The 22,667-nt window shown below is 43.4% G+C and overlaps 1 protein-coding gene across 1 annotated transcript in view; it reads left to right on the top strand.

Annotated features, from left to right (window-relative positions):
* The first annotated feature begins 1,211 nt into the window (after positions 1-1,211).
* The window catches only part of C1QTNF2 (C1q and TNF related 2), a 102,273-nt gene continuing 80,817 nt past the window's right edge, over positions 1,212-22,667 (top strand). The window contains exon 1 of the mRNA XM_073649515.1: positions 1,212-1,406. The gene's annotated coding sequence lies outside the window, so the exon portion shown is untranslated. The remainder of the gene's footprint in view (positions 1,407-22,667) is intronic.

Raw genomic sequence — 22,667 nt, 5'->3', positions numbered from 1 at the left:
GCTGTGTATCCACCAGACTTCTGCACAACACAACTGATGGTCCCAACCCCATTTATAAGGCAAGAAATCCCACTTATTAAACCTGACAGGGCACACCTGTGAAGTGAAAACCATTTCCGGTGACTACCTCTTGAACCTCATCAAGAGAATGCCAGAGTGTGCAAAGCAGTCATCAAAGCAAAAGGTGGCTACTTTGAAGAACCTGGAATATAAGACATATTTTCAGTTGTTTCACACTTTTTTGTTAAGTATATAATTCCACATGTGTTAATTCATAGTTTTGATGCCTTCAGTGTGAATGTACAATTTTCAGTCATGAAAATACAGAAAAATCTTTAAATGAGAAGGTGTGTTCAAACTTTTGGTCTGTACTGTATATCAAACTGAAATAGCTGTTGTAAAAACACCAATTTTTCAAAAACATTAAGCTTAAGATTAATAGGGGTGCCAAAACTTTTTCATATAACTGTAGAATGCTGCATTTCAGGCCTGAAAGGTGGTGGGCTTATCTCATATCGGTCAAACCTGGTGACAGGTTTGCTTTAATGTAAAGATTGCAAAGACACATCTGTATACTTGTTACATCCTTTATATTCAATAGGCGCCTGTAGTCTGACCCTTAGGCCATATTCACACATTCAGTATTTGGTCAGTATTTTTCCTCAGTATGTGTAAGCCAAAACCAGGAGCGGAACAATCAGAGGAAAAGTATAATAGAAACACATCACCACTTCTGCATTTATCACCCACTCATGGTTTTGGCTTACAAATACTGATGTAAAATACGGACCAAATACTGAATGTGTGAACGTGGCCTAATAGCTGTTTTTCAGAGTGAATTAGTTGATGATGCTGAGGTAAGTAGAAGTGGCTAAGAAATGGAGAAAGTAGCAGATTGTTCTTGTAATATTTATTACAAAGTTTCTTATATTGACTCCATTGATTTGTGGAGAGTTTGATGGAAGTACTTAATAAAAATACTCCAAAAACTTGAGCTCAAGCGATTCCTAAATAACGATATCATAATAAAAATCGACATGATTGAAAGATATAGGTAGAGCGACTGTAGACTCCTTGGCCTGTTACATAGTGCCGGGATGTATATCTGTTGTGTAGTATAGAAGGGGTCCGCTTTCCCCCCAACCATCTGTTTAGAAGGCTGATTTCCTTTGTGACGTAACATGTAAAGAGCCCAAAGCCAATTACAACATTAGAAAAATATGTTTGGCAAAAGCAAATGAAAACGTTCAGACTGAAGGGAAGCTGAGGGAATCTGAGCAGACGAGACTGACTCTACCCAAGACAGGCTGACAATGCCAGACAATGTGACCGAGGAGATCACCAACTACATGAGTGAGCGACACTGAAAGCCACCAGCTGTTCAACGGAGGGGTCCCTGCCTGTATGTAAGTACATGGAGATGGGGCAGGAGGCAGGATACAGGCAGTGCTATATTGTGATCTGTGTATGAGGGGCACATTCTCTCTCTGGGTGTATCGGGACTGTATAGGGAAACTGTAGTCAAGCCGAATTCTAAAGAATGTGTATGTACATCATAGCTCCACTGATTGCTGTGCAGGCGGCCAGGCTCCGTCAGATACAGAGGATCGAAGGGATTCTCAGCTCACAATCACTGATGCTATCATCTATCTGTCTCCTGTCTAATCAGATATCTATCTATCTATATGTTTGTCTGTCTGTCTAATCATATCTATTGATCACATATCTATCTGTCTATCCACCTATCATCCATATCTATCTATCTTATCATATCTATTTATCCCATATCTATCTATCTAATATCTATCTATCTATCTATCTATCTATCTATCTATCTATCTATCTATCTATCTATCTATCTATCTATCTATCTCATATCTATCAGCACTGGTATATTATTCTGTAGCTATGGGTGCAATCCCCAGAACAGGAAGCCGCAACTCTCCAAGAACATGAAAGAAAAATTTGCCCATAATGTAGTGGTGAATAAAGGAGTCAATTTTTTGTCAAAAATTTTTTGGGGAGTGCTACCTCCTGCTCCTGGATTCAATCTATCTATATTTATCTACCTAGAAATAGAAAAGTAAAAGCAGCACTTTCCCATGCAGTACAAAGCTCCTAAGGCTGTCACCAAAACCTTTTGCATGGAAAACCTCCAAAAAACCTCCAATTTTATAAAATCTAACTTTGGAGTGCTGCTTCCATGTTTGTGATTTTTTTTTTATCTACAGTGCCTACAAGTAGTATTCAACCCCCTGCAGATTTAGCTGGTTGACACATGCGGAATTAACTTGGCATTGTGATATTTGTACTGTAGATCAGCCTGGAAGTGGGAAATGCACTGCAGCAAATATTGTTGTTGTTTTTTCTTTTTTTTTTTTTTTTTTAACGTTAAAAGTTAATTCAGAGTGTCATTTATTATTCAACCCCTCAACCCACAAGAATTCTGTTTGGTCCCCCTAAAGTATTAAGAAGTAGTTCAGGCACCAAGAATAATGAGCTTCACATGTGTGGATTAAAGATCTCTTTTGCCAGCCTTTTCTGACTATTTAAGACCCTCCCCAAACTTGTGAACAGCACTCAGACATGGTCAACATGGGAAAGACAAAGGAGCATTCCAAGGCCATCAGAGACAAGATCGTGGAGGGTCACAAGGCTGGCAAGGGGTACAAAACCTTTTCCAAGGAGTTGGGCCTACCTGTCTCCACTGTTGGGAGCATCATCCGTAAGTGGAAGGCTTATGGAACTACTGTTAGCCTTCCACGGCCTGGACAGCCTTTGAAAGTGTCCTCCCGTGCCGAGGCCAGGCTTGTCCGAAGAGTCAAGGCTAACCCAAGGACAACAAGGAAGGAGCTCCGGGAAGATCTCATGGCAGTGGGGACATTGGTTTCAGTCAATACCATAAGTAACGTACTCCACCGCAATGGTCTCCGTTCCAGACGAGCCCGTAAGGTACCTTTACTTTCAAAGCGTCATGTCAAGGCTCGTCTACAGTTTGCTCATGATCACTTGGAGGACTCTGAGACAGACTGGTTCAAGGTTCTATGGTCTGATGAGACCAAGATCGAGATCTTTGGTGCCAACCACACACGTGACGTTTGGAGACTGGATGGCACTGCATACGACCCCAAGAATACCATCCCTACAGTCAAGCATGGTGGTGGCAGCATCATGCTGTGGGGCTGTTTCTCAGCCAAGGGGCTTGGCCATCTGGTCTGCATCCATGGGAAGATGGATAGCACGGCCTACCTGGAGATTTTGGCCAAGAACCTCCGCTCCTCCATCAAGGATCTTAAGATGGGTCGTAATTTCATCTTCCAACAAGACAACGACCCAAAGCACACAGCCAAGAAAACCAAGGCCTGGTTCAAGAGGGAAAAAGTCAAGGTGTTGGAGTGGCCTAGTCAGTCTCCTGACCTTAACCCAATTGAAAACTTGTGGAAGGAGCTCAAGAATAAAGTCCACATGAGACACCCAAAGAACCTAGATAACTTGGAGAAGATCTGCATGGAGGAGTGGGCCAAGATAACTCCACAGACCTGTGCCGGCCTGATAAGGTCTTATAAAAGACGATTATTAGCTGTAATTGCAAACAAGGGTTATTCCACAAAATATTAAACATAGGGGTTGAATAATAATTGACCCACACTTTTATGTTTAAAATTTAATAAAATTCAACTGAGCAACATAACTTTTTGGTTTGTAAGATTTATGCTTCTGTTCATAAATCCTACTCTCGTTTGCAGTTTGAAGGCTCTAACTTATTTGCATCTTATCAAACCAGCTAAATCTGCAGGGGGTTGAATACTACTTGTAGGCACTGTATCTATGTAAAATATCCCCAAAAAGGGGAATAAAGCAGCACCAATCAAAAAAGTTTGGGTGCAAGCCACAGAGTCCAGACCACTGGACCATAAATACATGGAAAGAAAAATGACAGCACTTCCATCTCAAAAAAGTGAAAAATTGTATTTATCCCAGGCCCATGTACAGAAATGTACTAATTATGATCCATGTTATGGGGCTGTTCACACAGTTTATTGCAGACTGAGTGCTTTTCCCAGCAGTTTCATAGAGAATGGATAGAGCTGAGTTACATGTGCTTGACCTATGCTCCATTTAGACCATGCTCTTCTAATCCCCATTCAAAAAATTAGTGAGAGAACCACAGGTAGGACCCCCTTCCCCTTCACCCCCAGCGATCACAAAGTTGTCTACTATGTTATATATAGTTAGAGGAAAACTTCCAAACTTGTACAATTCCTTTAAGCAGATGTGGTGGAGATAGTTTATGCTCCTCTACCATCAAGATGGGTTAGGTGAGAATATGCTGGTAAAATTGTGCTGTTGTTTAGGCCAAGGCTACTACAAACCAATCTAAAACCTCAGCAGGCAGGGCGCATTCTTTAGCACGAGCAGTCAGAAGTCTGAGGGTCCAGGGGTCTGATATCTTGTCATGCATGACAACTATGCATGTATTAAAGGCAGGGATAGGGCAAGCTCTTTTGGTGATTAAAGGGATTTAGAAAGTGTTTGCCTACTCTCATCCTTATTCTGGTTTTACTTAAAGGATTAATGCCAAAGCCTGTTTTCACCTTCCTGACCAGGCCAAATTTTTCAATTATGTGATAATAACTCTGGAATGCCTCAATATATCCAGGTGATTTTCATGACATATTGAACTTTATGTTAGTGGTAAATTTAGGTCAATATGATTTGTTTTTTTTTATGAAAATATTGAAAATGTGACAAAAATGTTGAAAAATTATCAATTTTCAAACTTTTAATTTTTATGCCCTAAAGGGCTCATACTCATCTGCAGGAAAAATGGACGAGTACAATCTGATAAAAAAATCGGATTGCACTGTGACCAATGATATTCCATGATTCCCTGATCATCTGCAATTTTTCTCTCCGCTCAGATCGGACTGATAAAAAAAATCGGAGCATGGTGCAAGTGGCCGCCTATATCGGGTGAGATTTACCAATGCAAGTCAATGGGTGTGATAAAAAAATCGCACGGCACACGGACCATGTGAGTGCCGTCCAATTTTTACACACCCATCTTGTTAGAACCCTCCTGTTAGTTTTTGCTATCTTGTGTTTTGCGGTCACGTGACCAGCTGCCTATATATTTCAGCTCCCCCCTTCTGGCTTTGCTGGACTTCAGTGTTTTTTGCCTGTGTCTCTAGCCAGGTGCTTCGGTGCCTATCTCTGTCTAGTTTGCTTGGTCCTCTGGGACCTCTAGTACTTTTTGTTAGTTTGCCTTTTTGCTCTGCAACAACTTCTGTAAGGAGGTGTCCCATTTTTTGTCCCAGTCCTTAGTTCTTTAGGGACCCCTCCCTTTATTCTATAGGTCTCCGTTCAGACTAGCCGAGGACGAAGGCGGGTCTGTTCACAAGGAACAGGCTGCCCGCTACATCGTAGGGATTCAGCTTAGTCTTACTGTAGGGACAGCTTTTCCCATTCTTTCCTTAGTTTATGTTGCAGATTATAACACATCTCATAGAAAACCTGACATTTCATCAGCCTTGTACAGTAAATTCACAGCGTGAAGCCGCAGAATAGATATATAGGTAGAAGAAAAAAATGGCGTGGGGTCCCCCGAATTCTTATTAACTTGCTGAGGGAAAGCGGACAGCTGAGGGCTGATGTTTATAGCATGGGAAGGGGTAATACACATGGAGCTTCCCAGGCTATTAATATCAGCTCACAACTGTATACTTAGCCTTTACTGGTTATTAAAATGGGTGAACCTCACCAAAAAATGATGTGGGGTCCCTCTATAATTAATAACAAGCAAAGGCTAGTCAGACAGCTGCAGGCTGATATTAATAGGCCCAGAAGGGGCCATGGATATTGGCCCCCCTCCCAGACTAAAAGCATCAACTCTCAGCCGCCCCAGAAATGGCGCATCCATAAGATGAGCCAATTCTAGAGGTTAGCCTCCGCTCTTCTCACTTGCCCTGGTGCGGTGGCAAGTGGGGTCATAGGGTTGGGGTTGATGTCAGCTTTGTATTGGCAGCTGACATCAAACCCAGGGGTTAGTAATGGAGAGGCGTCTATAAGACACTCCCATTACTATCCCCATAGTCATATTATAAAAAACACCCAGAATAAAGTCCTTTATTTGAAATAATTACATAGACTTTATTGAAATAAATACTCCACATCCCTCTTTTACCCATTTAATCACACAAATTAAAAATAAAAAAGCAAAATTATACTCACCTGTCTGACGAAAATATAATTCACTGAAGCCCAGGTCCTCTGTAAAAGAAAAAATAAACCACCGTTTTTCTCACCTGTCCGACGAGAATATAAACCATTTGTTCCACGCCGAGCTAGCTCTGCTACATCTAGATGGCAGGCTGAATGGTCGCATCATGCAACCATTCAGCTGGCATCCAGCAGAGACACTGAGCTGTGCGTGCTAGGAATAAGGAATGTGGTGACGGGAATAAGGTGAGTGGAGTTCATAGTCAATGAACTCCGTTCACCTCACTGACGTCAGCATGAGTGTAAGAAAGTGAACGGGTCCCTACTGGGCTAGATCTCAGCGGGACAACTTGGTATGGCCAACATGCAGCTGGGTGCCCCCGAGACGGTGTGGTACGGCTGTGGGTGGTGTGAAGGAGCTGTTTGATGCAGTTCAAGGAAATGGTTTTGAACCTTCAATTTCTCCCCTCCCTCCTTTTGCTGGTAAGGCTATGTGCCCACGTTGCATTTATGAAGCAGAAAATTTCTGCTGCATAAATGCAAGTCCTCTCCCGGAAAAACGCATGCGGAATTCCGCACGCGTTTATCGCGCATTTTTCACGCGTTTATCACGCGTTTTCCACATGCGGAATTGCCTTGCGTTTTTTATGCATTGGACAAAGGCAATTCCGCTTGCGGAAACGCAAAATTAAATGACATGCTGCGGATTTTTGAACGCGGCATAAACGCTGCGGAAAAATCCGCAGCATGTGCATAGAACTTGCGGAATCCCATTGGGGACCATGGGGTGCGGATATACATGCGTTTTTCAAGCGTTTACGCTGCGGAAATTCCGCAGCATATACGCTTGAAAAATGCTACGTGGGCACACAGCCTTATGTTCTATTGTTTTAATGTTCTAATTGTTGTTTATTAAATAAACGAAGCTGCTGTGGCCATTACATCCAACGTCACACAGTGCGGTGTTTTTATTTAGTAGATGAGGGGATTCAAGGGGGATTGGGTTCTTGAATTGTCATAGGAGCCTATAGTTACACGTTCCGTAGTCAAGTTAAAAAGATAAGACAACTTTATTCTTAGGGTCAGCATGATTACAGTGATACCAAATTGATATTGTTTTCTTTATGTTTTGCCGCTTTTACACAGTAAAACCTATTTTTTTTATGTTTTTGCATCACCATATTCTGAGAGACAGAGAGCTATAGCTTTTTTATTTTTCAACTAACGGAGCTTGCGGGCTTGCTTTTTGCAGAACAAGGTGACATTTAGAAATACAATTTCTATTTAGATACAGGTGCATCTCACTAAATTAGAATTTTATCAAAAAGTTAATTTATTTCAGTTTTTCAATACAAAAAGTGAAACTCATATATTATACAGAGTCATTACAAACAGAGTGATCTATTTCAAGTGTTTATTTCTGTTAATGTTGATGATTATAGCTTACAGCCAATGAAAACACAAAAGTCATTATCTCAGTAAATTAAATTAATTACCAAAAAACACCTGCAAAGGCTTCCTAAGCATTTAAAAAGGTCCCTTAGTCTATTTCAGTAGGCTCCGCAATCATGGAGAAGACTGCTGACTTGACAAATGTTCAGAAGGCAGTCATTGGCACACTCCACAAGGTCCCAGAGTTCCAAATTTCATTTGGAAATCAAGGTCCCAGAGTCTGGAGGAAGAGTGGAGAGGCCACAATCCAAGCTGCTTGAGGTCTAGTGAGAAGTTTCCACAATCAGTGATGGTTTGGGGAGCAATGTCATCTGCTGGTGTAGGTCCACTGTGTTTTATCAAGACCAAAGTCAGCGCAGCCGTCTACCAGGAAATTTTAGAGCACTTCATGCTTCCCTCTGCCGACAAGCTTTTTGGAGATGGAAATTTCATTCTCCAGCAGGACTTGGCACCTGTTCATACTGCCAAAAGTACCAATACCTGGTTTAAAAACAACAGTATCACTGTGCTTGATTGGCCAGCAAACTCGCCTGACCTTAACCCCATAGAAAATCTATGGGGTATTGTCAAGAGGAAGATGAGAGACACCAGACCCAACAATGCAGATGAGCTGAAGGCTGCTATCAAAGCAACCTGAGCTTCCATAACACCTCAGCGGTGCCACAGGCTGATTGCCGCCATGCCACAGCAAATTGATGCAGTAATTGATGCAAAAGGAGCCCCGACCAAGTATTGAGTGCATTTATTAAACATACATTTCAATAGGACAACATTTCGGATTTTAAAAACATTTTTCAAGCTGTTGTTATAAAGTATTCTAATTTACTGAGATAATGACTTTTGTGCTTTCATTGGCTGTAAGCCATAATCATCAACATTAACAGAAATAAACACTTGAAATAGATCACTCTGATTGTAATGACTCTATAATATATGAGAGTTTCACTTTTTGTATTGAAGAACTGAAATAAATTAACTTTTGGATGATATTCTAATTTAGTGAGAAGCACCTGTATATCTTTCTAATCGTGTTCTACTCCACTTTTTTTGTAGGCTGTATGATGAAAAAACATACTCTTTGCTGTTTTTGATTTATTTTTGTATGTTGTTCATTGACAGGATTAAATAGTGTGATAGACTGATAGGTCAGGTTGTTCTGGATGCAGCGATACCAAATATGTGAACTTTTTTTGTTTATTTTTTTTGTTTTTACATAAAATATGCGTATTTATTGGTGTAATAAGTTTTGACGATTTGTCTTCTATTTATATCACATTTTTAAACTTTTTTTTTACTTTTTTACTTAGTCACTCTATAGCAGAGTTCCCCAACGCCAGTCCTCAAGGCCCACCTACAGGCCAAGTTTTCAATATTTCCTTAGTATTGCTCAGGTAATAATTGTGACGCACCCCCTGGGGTCGTTGGGTACTCGGTAGCCGGGCCGGTCCTTTTTGGGGTAGTCATGGTGGCAGTGACCTGGTCAGTGACCCAGGGCGGTCACTAGGAAAAGTCAATTGGGGAATAGAGATTCGTGATGCCACCCGTGGTATGCGGCCATAGGTGGCCGCCGCTGCTATTCAGATCCATTGGGGCCCTTGGTGACGCAGCAAAGATGGTTCAGCTCTCCACGGGTAGAGCTAGGCCTCAGGGCAGTTAAATAAGGGATTTAGGATGTTGGTGTTGTAGTGCAAGGCAGGTGACGCAGCAATTAAGTCAAGGACACGGTGGGGTGCAGTCTTCATGTGTTTACTCACAGTTCTTATGGTGTTCTAGGTTACAACTGCCAGATTATAACAGCCCACCGAGTCCTGTGTCCTCCGGGGAAGTGATCCAGCCAACTCTCAGATAACTTGGGTGCACTTGAACCTTCCCAGGTCTTCTCTCTGCGCTGGCTCTCACCCTTCTGCCCTGCACCTCACACACAGAGTCCCGAGCCAGTGGCCGCAGGCCTTGTGGGCGACGTCCTGTCTGTCCCTTTTGTCCTATATGGCCACCTTTTCAGCGATTGTGTGTGGATTTTGGCTACGGCACATGAAGATACCGCAACCTCCGGTTTGCTAGCTGAGTCTTGAAGTACTCCACTAGTCTGGGGCCGGTCCCCTACTGTGGCCTAATCCCTTCACGGTCAGCGTGAACTCGGGCACACGGGTGGACTCCGCACTTCCCGTGCCCCCAGGATCCTTTCTCTCTCTGGAGTCTTTCTCACTACTCCGGTGTTCTCTCCTACTGGGCCCCCTCGCCGTCAGGACCTTACTCTACACGGTCCTCTGAACAACAACCCTTCTAGATGTTTCTACCCTTCCTTTTATACTGTTCCTTCAGTGCTCCCCTAAACTACTTCCTGCACCCACCTCCTCTACTTAGTTCCATCCTCCTGACAGGGACCAGGCCTGTGCTCTCCCTCAGGAGCTATCTGGACCTTCCCTAATGGAGTGATGTAGTGTTGGATGTGAGTGGTTGGGTCCCGGGTCGTGCTCCCTCCTTACCTGAGAGTGGGGTACCACACTTCTGGATGAGATGCAATACCTATGTAGCAACTGGACCCGCAGGGGCGCCACAATTGCATCACCTGCACAGGCAATAATTCCATCACCTGTGTAATACTAATGAAATCCTGAAAACATGACCTTTTGGTGGGCCTTGAGGACTGGAGTTGGGGAACCCTGCTCTATAGGACTTCAACTTTTATTTCTCTGATCATTGTACTAACACATTGCAATACACATATATTGCAATGCATTACAGCTGTCAGTGTGACACTGACAGAACACCTTTTAGACCTTGCTTATGCCATGATCTAACAGGCCACCGTAGCTGCAAACCTGGAGGTTATTATTTGACCTCCGACTGCCATGACTGCCATTGGTTCCTTGTCTCTTCAGAACTCTGCAGAGGTGCTTTGGTTGGTTCGTATCAGGAGACACTTGGCCATTGAACCACTTTTACCCTGTTCTTCTTCAGAAATGCAAGAGATGTGTGTTTTGGATCACTGTCGTGTTGGAAAAGTGCACGTCTACCAAGAGCATGGAGTGATGCTAGTAGCATCTTCTCTTTCAATATAGAGAAGTGAATTCATGATACCAATAATGAAATGTAGCTCTCCGACACAAGGAGCCCTCATGCAGCCCCATATAAGAACGCTGTCACCACCATTTTTCTAAATGCATGATGCCTACAGAGAAATATGGTGGTAGCTGTGTGGGGCTGCATAATTACTGTTGTTGTTGGGGAGCTACATTTTAAATGTAGTAGTTTTTGACGTGGGGTGTACTCATTTTTACATCAACTAATTTGAGTAAAACTAAAGATTTTGTAATGAAAGCTATTTTATTAACCTTACTTTCATGTTATGGATTAAAAAATGTTCTATCAAACTCAATCTTGTCAAAATTTTGCAAATGGTTCTTGTATTCAGTGAGATATTGACGTTCACGAATTATTTCTATAAATCATATTTCATGCCAAATCTCCCTGAAAATAATTTCTAAAATGATTCAAGTATGGATGAAGCCTATTGTTAAGTCTCAGACACCCCAATGGACAGAAATAGCTGCCATATGTCATTTGTTTCCTTCATACAAGCTACAGCTATAAAATTACTTCACACCTTTGCTGTAGATTAGAAAGGGATTCTTGGTGGCCATTTTAATTTCTCCAGAGATTTTCAGGATTTCGACTTGGCATTTACCAATGGAAAATGTCATATTAAATTCAGACAGTAAAGCCACAGGTTTTAATAAATGACAGAAATATATCTTCTACCCTTGGATTTCTGCCTCACATATTCCAGACTCTCCTTCTCGGCAAATCAAATATTGAGCTGCAAAATGTAATTTTGTGTAAATCTATGAATACAGTAATAGTTAGGCTTTTCCTTATCCAGGGTTTCCACTATTTAATTGTGTGATACTCCAGCGCTTTTCCTATAGTGGTCGTTACCAGGACCCGAAATGATAAGTCCTGTGCATTAGTCACCTGAACTTTAGCGGTCAGGTGACTGAATAGATAGGACATCATCATGGAGGGCGCTGTGGAGTTGGCGCAGCAGACGACCGGAGTGGTAAGTTCGTTTTGCCGAAGCTTGAAAAGTTGTGGAAAATTTCCATCAGTTGCCCACACATTGTATTCAATTCCTTCTTTTTCAAGCTAATTTTCATCTTTACGCTTTTGTTCTTTCCTCCCCTTCTTCCAGAACCATAACTTTTTTATGTTTCCATCCACATAGCTGTATGGCGGTTTGTTTTTTGTAAAAAAAAAATGGAGGGTTTACTTTATAATGCAATACGACAGTATATGCTGAGCTTCAGAGGTGTACAAAGATTGCAGCTATGGGGACCGTCAGGAGACCCCCAGCTGCCATAGTAACCTATCGACGCCCTGCAATTGCAGCACAGGGCGTCAATGGGAGCCTGTAAGTGAGATCAGTGGTGCACATTTCATTTACATGCCGGTGTCAGAGATTGAAAGTTGCATTTAAATGGTTAACAGCCACAGCCTGAGCTCATCTCTAAAAGCGTCTGTTAGAGACAGATGCTGGCTATTTATTAAAGCCGGTATCTGCCTCATGTGGAAAAAGCTCAGATCCTGAATCCCCTCCACACATGATCACCCCCATGTACGTGATACTGTGTCAAGGACTGAAATACCCGGACCAATGCAAAATACCTTGTTAGCATCATCCCTGGCTATACCCTTGTATGGCTTCAGTATTAGACTCTATTCCATTGTGCTAATACCACCCCAGTGTACATTTTAACCCCTTTACCCCCGAGGGTGGTTTGCACGTTAATGACCAGGCCAATTTTTACAATTCTGACCACTGTCACTTTATGAGGTAATAACTCTGGAACACGTCAATGGATCCCACTGATTCTGAGACTGTTTTTTCGTGACATAATGTACTTCATGATAGTGGTAAAATTTCTTCGATATGTCTTGCGTTTATTTGTGAAAAAAATCGAAATTTGGGGAAAAGGTTGAAATGTTTGCAATTTTCAAAATTTGAATTTCCATGCCCTTAAATCAGAGAGATATGCCATAATTAATAAATAACATTTCCCACATGTCTACTTTACATCAGCACAATTTTGGAACCAAATTTTTTTTTTGTTAGGAAGTTATAAGGGTTAAATTTGACCAGCGATTTCTCATTTTTCCAACAAAATGTACAAAACCATTTTTTTTTGGGACCACATCACATTTGAAGTGACTTTGAGGGGCCTTAATGACAGAAAATACCCAAAAGTGACACCATTCTAAAAACTGCAACCCTCACGGTGCTCAAAACCACATTCAAGAAGTTTATTAACGCTTCAGGTGCTTCACAGGAATTTTTGGAATGTGGAAGAAAAAAATGAACATTTAACTTTTTTCACAAAAATGTTAATTTAGACCCCTATTTTTTATTTTCGCAAGGGTATTAGGAAAAAATGGACCCCAAAATTTGTTGTGTAATTCCTCCTGAGCACGCCAATACCCCATATGTGCGGGAAAACCACTGTTTGGCCACACGGCAGGGTTCAGAAGAGAAGGAGTGCCATTTGACTTTTTGAATGTAAAATTTGCTTAAATAATTAAGGACACCATGTTGCGTTTGGGGAGCCCCTGATGTGCCTAAACAGTGGAAACCCCCCACAAGTGACACAATTTTGGAAACTAGACCCCTCAGGGAACTTATCTAGATGTGTGGTGAGCACCTTGAACCTCCAGGTGCTTCACAGAAGTTTAGAACATTGAGATATAAAAATAAAATTTTCAAATTTTTCCCACAAAAATATTTTTCAGCCTCCAATTTTTATAAGGGTATCAGGAGAAATTGCACCATGCGATTTGTTGTGTTATTTCTCCTGAGCACGCCGATACCCCATATGTGGGGAAAACCACTGTTTGGGCGCACGGCAGGATTCGGAAGGGAAGGAGCGCCATTTGACTTTTTGAATGTAAAATTTGCTTGAATAATTAGCAGACGCCATGTTGCATTTGGGGAGCCCCTGATGTGCCTAAACAATGGAAACCCCCCACAAGTGACCCCATTTTGGAAATTATGCCCCTCAAGGATTTTATCAAGGGGTATAGTGAACATTTTGAACCCAGAGGTACGACACAGAATTTGATAACATTAGGTCATCATATTGAATAAGTTGTCATTAGTCTTGAACGCAAGTGCTCGCTACTTGAGTTTGCATCGGGTACTCGGGTATGTACCAAGTATCACGGGTGCTCAAGTGACATGCTCGAGTCCCTGCCCCCATGTTTCACGGGTGTTAGACACCCAAAAACAACCATGCGGGGATCGATCGTGTATGGCAGGCACTCCCCGCAATGTTTTTTTGGCTTTATAACAGCTACAAAATATATGGGGCGGAGACTCGAGCATGTCACTTGAGCACCTGCGGTACTCGGTGCATACCCAAGCACCCGATACAAACTCAAGTAGCGAGTACTTGTGCTCCCTAGTCGCCATATCGTCATCATTTGTTTCCTTTACTTTTGGAAAAAATCCCAACCCTAATACAACCCCAACCCTAACCCTAGCCCAACCCTAACCCTAGCCCAACCCTAACCCTAGCACAACCCTAACCCTAGCTCTAGCACAACCCTAACCCTAGCCCTAGCACAACCCTAACCCTAGCCCTAGTACAGCCCTAACCCCGGCCCAATCCTAACCCCAGCCCAATCCTACCCCTAGACCAACCCTACCCCTAGCACAATCCTACCCCTAGCACAACCCTACCCTAACACAACCCTAACCCTACCACAACCCTAACCCTAGAGTTTATTTTTTACGCCGTTCCTCGTGCGGTATAAGTGATTAGACGACTTTATTCTTTGGGTCGGTGCGATTACAGCGATACCCGATTGATATTGGTTTTTAATGATTGACAGCTGATGATAGATATATGTAAATGGGGGTGCACCAGTGCCAATCGTAGGGCAAAAAATGACCGGGTGCAAAGTACCTACATTGACAAGATAATCTGAAGCAAAAAAAGAAGAAAGAGACAATGTAATATGGAAAAGCACACCTATGAGTCAATAGTGTTAAATCAAAAAATTCCAAAATTTATTAATGTGCACTGACACAAACATGCTAAAACCAATTAAAAACAGAAACCATACAAAAAGACCATGTCCACAAGTAATCAATAACCTGAAGGTACAGATAATGACATAGATCAGTTGCTAGGTACACTCTCCCATAAGAACATGTTACAAATAACCTCCATACATCAAATACTGCAGTTTGGTTGAACAAAATGGCAGGTATAGAGGATCATATAGGCAGAAACATGGACCTGCCCTGATGAAGCCGTATTGACGGCGATACGCGTGGGCTTCGCTCACTCCTATGGTCCCTCTCCCATTTTCCCCGCTATATTGACATGCATTCCTCATCATCCCACTCCAACACTGCCTTTGACAGGTTGGAGTGGCTACACTAGTCTGCATTTCAGGTTCTTTGCTCGCACACTGGATTTGTATAGTTATATAAGTGTTATATGAGCCATTATATAGGTGCTATACTGAGGTTAAATATTTTCTACAGGGACGCCCTGTTTTTGAGTTCTATATCTTTATTATACTATATACCTACATGTTTCTGCCTATATGATCCTCTATACCTGCCATTTTGTTCAACCAAACTGCAGTATTTGATGTATGGAGGTTATTTGTAACATGTTCTTATGGGAGAGTGTACCTAGCAATTGATCTATGTCATTTTGAGAGCTATAATTTTTCCATATTTCAGCCGACAGTCATGTGACAGCTTGTTTTTTGCGGGATGAGTTGACGTTGTTATTGGTGCCATTTTCAGGCACGTGACATTTTTTGATCGCTTTCTATTTCGATTTTTGGGAGGCAGAATAAACAAAAAACAACAATTCAGGAATAGTTTTTTTAGTTTTTTTTTTATGCTGCTCCGCGTGTGGTAAAATTAATAAGGCAGCTTTATTCTTCGGGTCATTGCATTTACACCGGTACCACATTTATATTTTTTTTATGTTTTGGCGCTTTTACACAATAAAAAGTATTTTATAGAAAAAATAATTTATTTGTATCGCTTTATTCTGAGAACTATAACTTTTTTATTTTTTGGCTGATGGAGCTGTATGGCGGCTTGTTTTTTGCGGGACAAGATAACGTTTTCAGCGGTACCATTTTTATTTACATTTGTCTTTTTGATCGCGTTTTATTCCATTTTTTGTTTGGCGGTATGATGATTGAGCATCGTTTTTTTCTTTTTACCGTGTTCACTAAACGGGTTAACTAGTGGGACAGTTTTATAGGTCAGGTCGTTCCAGACGCGGCGATACCAAATATGTGTACTTTTATTGTTTTTTTGTTTTTTTTCATAATAATATTTATTTATGGGTACAGTATATTTGTATTTTTTTTGTATTTTTTTTATATTTTTACAATTTTTTAAAAAAAATGTTTTCACTTTCTGACACTTTTCTTATTTTTACACATTGTCCCACTATGGAACTTTCACTTTTTGCAGTCTGATCGCCTGTATAGCATAGAGGTGCAGCAGCATCTCTATGCTATCCAGGCTGTCAGCGCTGCACAGGGAGAAGTTACTTTGATCGCACACTGCGCATGATCAAAGTAACTTCCTCCTGTCTGGTGACACGGATGTTGTCATGACGACATCTGGGTCACCATGACAACCACCGGGACCTGGCTCAGACAGCGCGAGACGCCGGAGAGCAGGTAAGTATCAGCACTTACCTCCCCTTGCTCCCGGAATGCTGCGATCGACTTCCTCCAGCACTTATCCTCCAGTACTCGGCCATGTCTCGGAGTACTGAGCACCTTGTACTTCTGGGCCTCCAGGGAGGTTGGAGTTCTGGAATATGAGAGCAGTGGAGGATAATTGTTTCCTGATCGCTTCACGTTTGATTCTTAAATCTCTGGCAGTTCATGTGTGTCTTTTTTTCTTAACACGTTTTTTGCAACCCTGTTGACTATTTGCAGCAAAACTTTTGATTGTTTTGCAATCGCGCCCCAATATCTTAGCAATTTCAAGAGTTCTGCATCCCTCTTTAAGACTTTTAACTGACTCTTGAAAAGTCAAAAATTGTGAATTCTTTTTTTATGTCCCATTTTGCCTGAAGAAAACAAACTGCCTAATAATTCTGCACACCTTGATAAAGGTAGGAGGGGGCTGGAGACAGGCACAGCTAGTGGGAAGCCCCCCATGACCGGGATTGGCCGGGTGGTTTCCCTTTTAAAAGTTTACGGTTGTGGGGGCTGGATAGGGGGAAGTTTACGGGGGCGGGCAGTTGGGAGAGACTGGTATATAGCAAAAAGTGCGGGAAAACCGCAATTCTTGGAGGAGCAGCCACAAGAGCGTACCTTATGGAGTCCGTGGAATGCTTCGTGGTCCGGCTGAGGGACGTCGCCTGGTCACGCAGCGGTGGATGGCTCGAGGCCCAGCTGTCTGCTGTGCTGGGAGCAGCTGGGAATCAGGACACACCGTCAGGAGCGGGGAGAAGAAGCAGGAGGACCCGGCCCCCGGAGAGACTGTCACTGGAGGTAACCACGCGCAACAGGCGCAGGCTCCGGAGCCCCTCTGGGGACCCTGCGGTAGGCGAGCGTGATGGCGCGGTCCCTTCCCTGGCAGGAATCCGCCCAGCTGGCCTGTGGGCACAGCATAATGGGGATCGCGGCCCACGCCAGAAGTGAGGGCCGCACCGGATGTGCGACCTGCAGAAGTAGCGCTGCCGGTGCCGGACGTCCGGGCCCCGGCCCACTGGCGCATGCGCACTGCAGCTGGGCCGCGCAGGCCAGCTGTTACTTGCAGTGGGGGCCACAATAGAAGACAAGGGACCAGGAGGACGGATGGAGAAGGACCCCATGCAGCAGGCACCACTGGCGATGCTCCTGTCGGGGTGCCTGCTGGGAGGAGCACCAGGGGAACATTACAGCAATTTTCTGCGGGCAGGCAGCAGTCCAGGGAACCCCTGCCGCCTGGCTCACTCGGACGACGCGGAGCGGAGGTAGAGGCGGGCATAGACACCGTATTGCCCGGCAGTTTTAGTCCCGTCAGCATGGACCAGGCCCGTGCGTCTGGGTCTGGTAGTCGGAGAAGGTCCAGAGCTGCATCTAGGAGCGCAAGGAGGTCTGGCGGGAGCCGATCCTCTGTGAGAAGCCCGGCTACATCATCCGGGACTGTTCAGGTCCCCCCTGGTGACGTGGAGGCCAGGGGCGCGGGCCTTGGGCAGCGACCGGATTCAGAGGGATCTGATTCCAGCGGCGAGCGTGACGGAGGAAGAGTGTTAGAACCTTGCTCTTAGGTTTTTTTTCCTTTGCTGGTCACATGACCTTGTTGGCCTATTTAAGCCTGCTCCGCCCTTCTGGCTTTGCTGGACTTCATTGTATAACTACTTTCTAGCTAGCCTGTGCTCTGTATCTAACTCTGTTAGTTTGCTTGGTCTACGGACCTCTATGTTCTTTATATTTTGTTTGTTCGTCTGTCTGCTACTATTTCTGTTAGGAGGTGTCCCATATTCCTCCCAGTCCTTAGTACTTGTAGGGATTCCTTCCCCACATCTATAGGTCTCCGTACAGACTAGCTTAGGACTTTAGCAGGTCTGATCGCAGGATCAGGTTCCCTGTTACATCGTAGGGATTCAGCTGAGTTCTATCGTAGGGACAGATCTCCTCTCTTTCCTTAGCTCTGGTAGCAGAACATAACAGTAAATCCAGCCTGCAAATTCTCTAAGGAAAGATTTTTCTGTTCCATCATGGTGTCGGTTCAGGATTTGACTCATCGCCTGCAGGGACTCTCTCTGGAGGTGGCCGAGCTCCGTCAGCACGTGAGTAACTGTCCTGGAGCACATTTCTTGGAGCCTAAGGTATGTTTGCCGGATTTATTTTTTGGTGAACATCGAGAATTTTTTTCATTTAAAAATGCTTGCTTATTGTATTTTCGTTTGAGACCCAAGTCCTCTGGGGATGAATCCCAGCGCATAGGGTTCATAATGTCACTTTTGCGCAAAGAGCCTCAGGAGTGGGCCTTTTCTTTGCAACCTAGTGATACATGCTTCAGATCAGTGGATAGTTTTTTTTCTGCTTTGGGACTATTATATGATGATCCTGACCGTGTTGCATCAGCTGAGACTGAGTTGAGACGTTTGAAACAGGGATCAGGTAATGTGGAAAAATATTGTACTCATTTCCGTCGTTGGTCTACTCAAATAGGGTGGAACGATTCTGCTCTGAAAAGTCTATTTCTTGCTGGGCTCAGTGAAAGGGTTAAAGACCTGCTAATTGCTTATCCTACACCTGAAGATTTGCAACAGGCTATGCAATTAGCTATACGGGTGGATAGGAGACTGCGTGCAAGGGTTAATGAGAGCAAATCCTCTGCTATGTCAGTTTCTGGTTATGAGAATGTGTGTACTAACAGTGGTGAACCGATGGAGATTGGATCGGTGGCACCTCGCTCTCAAGAAAAAGACCGTCGATTTTCTGAAGGCTTGTGTTTCTATTGCGGAAAATCTGGTCATTTGATTAAAGGCTGTGAGCTTCGTATGAAGAAAGAAAAAAAAATGGTCAGTCATGCCCGTATTGCCTGTTTAAATTCCAAGGGTGTATTTTTAGCTGCTTCCACGATTGCTCAGGAAAAATTAATGGAATTTCGGGTGTTTGTTGATTGTGGGTCTACTCTGAATGTAATTGATGGGGGATTCTTGGAAAGACTCAATTTAAAACCCGAACCTTTATCATCCCCCATTGCTGTGGTTTCTGTGGATGGTTCCCCTTTGAAGAATATTACTCTCAAGGTCTGTGAATTTCCTCTCACTATTAATGGTGTTCACCATGAGAAATTGGATTTGGTAGTTTTGAATAACTTGCCTTCTCCAGTAATATTGGGATTGCCCTGGTTAAAATTTCACAATCCTGTACTGGATTGGTCTACCAATGAAATTAAATCCTGGAGCCATAAATGTTATGACAAGTGTTGTAACGGGCGTATTGCAGCTTTGGATAGGGGAGAATTGCCTGTTCCTATTCAGGATTTTTGGAGAGTTTTTTCTGAGAAGGAATCGCAGGTTTTGCCTCCCCATAGAGACTATGATTGTTCTATTGAATTTGTCCCTGGAGCGACTCTTCCTAAAAGTCGTTTATTTAACCTTACTATTCCTGAGAGGAAGGCTTTGGAGGAATACATACAGACAAGTTTGGCCACCGGTCACATTAGGCCCTCTAAGTCTCCTGTGGCGGTTGGATTTTTTTTTGTAAAAAAAAAGGACGGCGGTTTACGTCCTTGTCTGGATTTTCGTGAGATTAACAAAATTACTGTACGCAATCCTTACCCACTGCCATTGATTCCTGATCTGTTTAACCAGTTAATGGGGGCCAAGTGGTTCTCTAAAATTGACCTTAAGGGGGCATACAATCTGTTGCGCATGAAGGAGGGTGATGAATGGAAGACTGCTTTTAACACTCCTGTGGGTCATTTTGAGAATCTGGTTATGCCTTTTGGTCTTACTAATGCTCCTGCATTTTTTCAGAATCTTATTAATGACATCCTGAGACCTTTGATCGGCAAAAATGTGGTTGTGTATTTGGATGACATTTTGATTTATTCGCCGGATCTGGAGTCTCATTGGCGGAGCGTACGTGAGGTATTACAGTTGTTAATGGACAATTCGCTTTTTGCTAAGCTGGAGAAATGTGAGTTCGCTGTACAGAGAATTAGTTTTTTGGGTTACATTATCTCCAGCGAAGGTTTTGAGATGGACCCGGTTAAAGTTCAAGCTGTACAGGAATGGCCTAGGCCTATTGGTTTGAAATCGATACAGAGGTTTTTAGGTTTCGCCAATTATTACAGAAAATTCATAAAAAATATTTCTAGTATTGTCAAACCTCTGACCGATCTCACCAGGAAAGGTGCTGATGCGGTTCAGTGGTCTTCTGAGGCCATTGAAGCTTTTGTGTATCTCAAGGAGAGGTTCACCTCTGCTCCCATCCTTATGCAGCCTGATGTGACTAAGCCGTTTTTGGTTGAGGTGGATGCTTCCTCTGTGGGGGTTGGCGCAGTATTGTCTCAGGATAACGGGGATGGATTACATCCCTGTGCCTTTTTTTAAAAAAAATTTTCGGAGACTGAACTGAATTACGATATTGGTAATCGGGAATTATTGGCTATTAAACTCGCATTTGAACACTGGCGTCACTTCTTGGAAGGTGCGGAATTTCCCGTTCAGGTTCTTACGGATCATAAAAATCTGATATATCTTGATGCTGCCAAGCGCCTGAATGCCCGTCAGGCTAGGTGGGCACTGTTTTTCTCGCGGTTTAATTTCTCCGTTACTTACATCCCTGGTACTAAGAATGTTAAGGCGGATGCCTTGTCTCGCAGTTTTTCTCCCATAGTCGGTACTGAGAAAGAGGAGAACATTTTACAAGAAGGTGTTGTGATAGCTGCTTTGGACTCCGTTTTGGAAGATGAGATTCTTAAAGCACAGGAGAATGCCCCATCTAACACTTACAGAACTTACAGGTCGAACTTGATGGACGCAAGTCTTTATTCGGCTTTACAAACTATGTAACTATGTAACTATGTAACTCCCCATGGGAGGTTGTTTGTGCCTGGGACCTTTAGGAGAGATTTATTTGTTGAGTGTCACGAATCTCGGTTGGCAGGTCATCCCGGAATCTCTGAGACCAAGAGACTGGTAGGTCGCAGTTTTTGGTGGCCTGGATGGCAGAAGGAAGTCATTAAGTGGGTGCGTCAATGTACTATATGTGCTAGATCTAAGTCCTCACATACTCCTGCTGCGGGGTTGCTTTGTCCTTTGGAGGTTCCCAGTGCTCCTTGGACACATTTGGCTATGGACTTTATAACTGACCTTCCCCCCTCTGAGGGTTTTACTGTCATCTGGGTGGTCGTGGACCGTTTTAGCAAGATGTGTCACTTGGTTCCCTTTGTCAAACTACCCTGCGCTAAAACTCTCGCTAAGGCCTTTGTCAAGGAAATTGTCAGACTTCATGGCGTTCCTACTGACATTGTTTCTGATAGGGGTCCTCAGTTCGTGGCTCGTTTTTGGCGTGCCTTTTGTGACAGGTTGGGAGTTCATTTATCGTTCTCGTCCGGATATCATCCTGAATCTAATGGCCAGACAGAAAGGAAAAACCAGGATGTTGAGCAGTTCTTGCGTTGTTTTGTGGCAGACAATCAAGAGGGGTGGTCTGAGTTTCTGCCACTTGCTGAATTTGCTCTGAACAATCATACATCTTCTTCTGCTGGTTGTTCGCCTTTTTTTTGTTGTTCTGGGAGACATCCGTCGTTTGGGTCGTTCTCCAAGTTGGGATCTGCCGTGCCTGAGGAGGAGAATTTTTCCGGTGATTTGGAGAGAGTTTGGACGGATGTGCGTGGTAATCTTCAGGAGGCCAACAGAAAATCTAAGGACTACTTTGATAGGAAACGACAGGAGGTTTTGTTCGCTGTTGGTGACATGGTTTGGTTGTCCTCTAGGAATCTGCGGTTGAGGATTCCTTCTAAGAAATTGGGTCCCAAGTTTGTAGGGCCCTTTAAGGTGCTTCAGGTTGTCAACCAATCTGCTGTTAGGTTGGAGGTTCCTACCTCCTGAAGAATTAATCCGGTATTTCATGTCTCTCTGTTGAAAAAAGCTGTTGTATCGGATTGTGACGCCTCTGCCTCTGTTCCTCCTGTGGTGGAGGACGGGGAATATGAAATTTCTCGCATCCTTAACTCTAGACTGTATAGAGGTAGTTTGCAGTATCTTGTGGCCTGGAAAGGTTTCGGACCCGAGGATAACTCTTGGGTGAGGTCGGATGATGTTTCCGCGTCCAGACTTATCAGAGCGTTTCACAGGAGATTTCCTGATAAGCCTGGTCCTAGGGGATCCGGAGGATCCTCTTAGAAGGGGGGGTACTGTTAGAACCTTGCTCTTAGGTTTTTTTTCCTTTGCTGGTCACATGACCTTGTTGGCCTATTTAAGCCTGCTCCGCCCTTCTGG

Source organism: Phyllobates terribilis, unplaced genomic scaffold, assembly GCF_046119375.1.
Source record: "Phyllobates terribilis strain yellow unplaced genomic scaffold, ASM4611937v1 Scaffold_10__3_contigs__length_209671492, whole genome shotgun sequence".
NCBI lineage: Eukaryota > Metazoa > Chordata > Amphibia > Anura > Dendrobatidae > Phyllobates > Phyllobates terribilis.
Note: the sequence above shows the minus strand (reverse complement) of the source record. Positions and strands in the feature narration are given on the sequence as shown.